The sequence below is a fragment of the Rhodnius prolixus genome, unplaced genomic scaffold, assembly GCF_049639745.1.
Source record: "Rhodnius prolixus isolate KJV_2025 unplaced genomic scaffold, Rpr scaffold_13, whole genome shotgun sequence".
NCBI classification, from domain to species: domain Eukaryota; kingdom Metazoa; phylum Arthropoda; class Insecta; order Hemiptera; family Reduviidae; genus Rhodnius; species Rhodnius prolixus.
In genome coordinates, this window is record NW_027411583.1 from 2,966,728 (window position 1) to 2,971,615 (window position 4,888).

The following is a 4,888-nucleotide window of genomic DNA, read 5'->3' on the forward strand; positions in this document are numbered from 1 at the left end:
AAATTGTATATTTAGCTGGCAATGAATTTTTCGCTAGTTATTTTAAGTTTTTATCATAAAAGGAAAAAGGCAAATTTAAGTGAAAAGAAGATATCAATACAGAAAAAAGTTGAAAAAAATTAAACACGCTTGCTGTAGAAATAACTTGACGAAATATTATTAGTTTTATTTCAAGTTCGAACTGTAGGAGTTGAGGTATATTCTGTTTTAGCAATTTTTCATATATATCTCAAAACTTTCGCGAAACTGCACGAGATAACCACTTCCATATTCTAAAACCCTTTTAAAACAGTTCTAATTTATCATTTCGCTTATCGTTAATGAATATATTTCTATTTATAAAGTTTAATTAAATTTGGAAAAAATTTAAATTGAAACTACATTTGAGCTTTAAAAAATGTACTGTCTCTGTTAGCCTACTCCCGGGAGTAGTTGCCCAGGGAGCACCTCGAGGAGGTAGAGATCAGATTTCGCTCCCCAAAAATTACCAACCGATTATCGCAATAACTATAAGGTTAATAATTATCTACCCTTAATTAATGCATTAATTGTACAAACTTAAAATCTAGATATTGTTTTCAATAAGTGAGAACGTTTTTAGATTTACTGTATCGAAGTGTAATGGAAGAATTATTATAGTAAAATTTCTCATAAACCTTGAATAATATTTTAATTTCCTTCAGTCTAGTATATTATATTTAAGAACATAAGAAATCTTTTTAGGGAAACGAAATGCCCTCCAAATGTTTTAAATAGAAATTGATGCATCTTTCCATAGCTTAAAATTTTCTTTATGAAGTAATTGACTAGCCCATTACTCATAAGAATCATATAAATTCACTTAGTGAAATATCTTTCTTTTTATACAATGCTTAACTCCAAAGTGAAGGTTGCCTTTCTCATTGTGCGCTTTAAAATTATTTCAAAATCCAATCAATTGCAGAGTGTAGCATGTTCTATTTGAACCCTTAATTGATTTCATTTATTAATTTTATTTTAAACTATTTGAATTTCTATTAAAAAAATTTAATTTGCAGTGATCTTATTGAATAAAATAATAAATATTATTACTCACTTGTTTTTGTTCCAAAATTTACTTAACCCCTGCTTATTGTGTTCAAGGTAGGTAAAGACTGTTCGGGGTGACATGCTTCACAATTCGGACTATTGATTGTTTTAGAAAAGTTGTTAAGAAATGTCCCAAGGTCTAAAGCTATTTCAAGAGTTAAGTTACAACCAAAAAATAAATAAATAAATTTAAAATTAGAATAAACATGAATAAGTGAAATAGAAAATTAATTAAAGCAATAAGAATCATTGCTTGTCCAGGCATGCAACATTCATTGGTCGACCACGTGCTAATTCACTTTTTTAAATTTTTTAGTTAAAAAATATTTAAAATAATACCGAAAATTAATTTTATGTTCAAATGTAAAAATTAATTAAGTGAAATAGAAAAATAATTAAAGAAATAAGAATTATTGCTTGTCCAGGCTTCCAAGATTCATTGGTCGACCACGTGCTAATTCAATTCTTTTAATTTTTTAGTAAAAAAATATCTAAAACTCCGTAAATTTAATATAGTTGTATCACTTTATTAATTTTAATAAAAATTTGATTGAATTTAATTACATAAATAATAAAATATTACTTACGTGAACAGCATAGATGTTGACTGGTCGGGAGCTCAATGGCAACTGACTGCAAAAATCCGTTAGTCGCCATATTTGAACTTGGATTTTTTATAAAATTAAATTTAAGCATAATTCTATTTAAAATGGATTAATAACAAGTTAATTTAGATAAAAAAAAAGATTTCCCCACACTATTAATAATTTTAAAGCCTTTTTTTAATAAATAATTTGGGACTACTTTATGACGTCACACCTAAGCACATGGTTCAGCGGAAGAATACAAAAAGTAGTTTTAGTTAAAAAGTAATAATAATAATTTTTTTCTTTTAAAAAATGAAAGAATATTAAATTATCAAGTTGAATTAAGTAGTTAAAACTTTATTTTCCATTAGAAATTGTTTTTTAAGGCAAAAATGAGCACCTGTACTTCTGACCTTCTTTGGCTAATTCTTGAAAATCTGCTCGATAGATTTTCTTCAAATTTGGAATTTTAATTAAATAATAGGTAAAGTTTAATAAATAATAAATTAGTGGTAAAACTTAAAATTTTATTTAAATGCTATTTTACGATGTTGATCTAGGGCTGAAGTTGTACTCCAAAAGTGGCCTCAAAATAAATTTTCAGAGAACGGTTTTCAGTAAAATTTATGTAATACGGCTTAAATAAAAAGTACACAAAGTTTAAACAAAATCATTGAAGCTGTTTTTAAGAAAATCCGTAAAAACTACTTAACATATTACCTATCCTTGTACGTGGCGAATTTCCACCAACCTACGCGATAATTTTCTCTTTTAGGTTATTATTTTTACAAAATCTTCATTGTCTGTAATTCTACATTAATGGTAAGATATTAATCTTGTGTTGAAATTGTTCATGTGTAAGCCCTAAAGTGGAAAACCTAGTTACGTCAATATCTTTCATATTAAAAAAAGTTGTTTGTACATACTTATTTGACTGATGTTTTCTCAACGTCTTTTTCATTTCCACTTCAGTTGATGGACGGTTTTGCAGTTATCGGCTCACACAATTGGCTGTTTTCAATCTGAAAATCATTATTCAATGAAATAAACAGTTTATAGATTTAATCTTAAATTAAAAGCATTTAATTCAATGATACTACAACTTAAAACGCAACTATTTGTTCAAGATAAATTTGTATCTTTCAAAAATTTAAGAAATAAATAAAATATGAATGCTGAAATTTTAGTTAATATCTTTTAAACGGATTAATCTTTTAGAACATATTCGTGGCATTGTAAAACATTAAATTATTTTAACATAAATTACGATGCAATTAAACTGTTATACTAAACTTGTTTAAGTCAAGCTGCCATAAATTGAAAACATTACTTCATGAGGTTTGTTAACCAAAATAAACAATTTTTCAAGCTCAATTTTGTTCAAAATTATTTCATTTAATTCATAAAAGTAAAGAAACACATTTAATATCTATAACTACTGATGAAATATTATTCATATAATTAAATAAATGTGACTGTAAGTAAACTTAAACAATGATGTGCACATAACAATAATTTTGCAAAGAAAGGATTTCGCTAGATAGTGGATAAAAGATTTTGAGGTCATTATGAATGGTAAGGTCAATGCGAACCGAAGAGCATTTACTATTTTTCTAAAGATTTTTGATTGGGGAGACTGGATTCGTTGGAAAGGTAGTAAGCACCCAACGATTTCCGTCTAAGTACAGATTGCTCCATACCAGCTGCAATAGCAGTCTTTTATTGATTACAGAGAGTTTTTAGTTGTTATCAATTTTTCGAGAGAAATGCTCAATACATGCTCTAGGTCATAATAACATAGTGAAAGTACTTTGCTTACAGGAAATCGTAAATGCTGTTCAAGAGAAAATACGAAAAATCAGATTCAGTAAATTTGTAGTTAGATGGCCAAAAGGAGCCATTTAACTAAATATAAATATTTGAATTTTCCGTTATTGATTTTCATCACACACGAAACTTGAAGATTCGTAAAAACATTTATCGAAAACAAATATATCCGTTTAAAACTGAATAACATTCTACTTGATCGTAACACCTTGTAATTATTATAGGCAAGAAAAAGTAATTGAATTGTAACGAGTGCTTGGTGGATATTAAACTAAAAGTGAAAAATTGAAGGCCAAGTAACATAAATAAGCCAAATACCTCATGATGCCGATACAAAAGGAAAGGATTTGTTCACACACTTGCTCCAGCAAGTACTTCTCATTCTACTCCTGCTTATAGGCAATACTACCCTCTTCATTCTTGTTACGAAATTGTCCATTACCAGCGAAACACTGAGCTAGCAAGTTCTTATCAGTCCTATCTATGAAGCCATTTAAGTTTTCATCTGAATTGCCGAAATCACCATCATGTATAAATACCAAAGTTTCGATGTATTTCACACCTTTTTTAAGCCCTAACATTGTCATATTGTTATTTTTTCTTACACTGGCTATATTCTACAAAGTATAACTATAACAAAAACTTGAAACGATTCTCCCAAAATACATAAACAACTGTGTGTAATACGTACATACGTTACTTAATATCATTAAATAAGATTCCTTTTTATTAAATTTTAGAGGAAGAATAACAAGATTTAAACTTCATTGTTCTCCCCGGGCCACACTACACTACACTTACTAACTGAGCAAACTGAGTAAGGGAGGTTACCTGGTGTTATCCATAATATTAACAAATTGTCAAACATTTGTAAAAATTATGAATTAAAATAATTGAAATCTAGTACTTGTTAAAAAGAAATGTTTTTTTTTTATTCTATGCGACTAGTATTTTAGAACTGAGAAGTTGGAAATGTATTTTATACGAGGGAGGCGCGAGAATTTAAGTTTAAAACACGAACATTATTGCATTTTCAGTGCAAAATATTTATTGTTAAGAAAAATATGAATGAATATGCGATTCTAATAATTTAAAAAACGCGAAAATTAGTAAAATCTTTAAAGGAAAACTTTTAATCAGCATAGAAGATGCAATATGCTAGTATTTTCAAGCTTTGTGAATGGCTTTCTGTTTGCATATTTCTAATACTTACATTTCTATCCGTAGCAGAAACACTTCAGTTTTTATAAAACAGAAACTTTATAAAAATCGTTCATAAAGTATATAATTGAATTATTTGAGAATAAACGATTCTACATTAAAATAATCAATGCATTATAAGACATACAAGTGGCCCAGATTGGATTTCTCCAAAGCACCTTTCTTTAGGTTAATCTGCTAGGTCT

The 4,888-nt window shown here is 27.8% G+C and overlaps 1 long non-coding RNA gene across 1 annotated transcript; it reads right to left on the reverse strand.

Annotated features, from left to right (window-relative positions):
- Positions 1-680: 680 nt before the first annotated feature.
- Positions 681-4,260, reverse strand: LOC141447947 (uncharacterized). Its single transcript, XR_012454703.1, has 3 exons — positions 3,801-4,260; positions 2,582-2,677; positions 681-1,701 (listed from the first exon to the last, which is right to left on the reverse strand). It is a non-coding gene; the product is annotated as an uncharacterized lncRNA (long non-coding RNA).
- Positions 4,261-4,888: the final 628 nt, after the last annotated feature.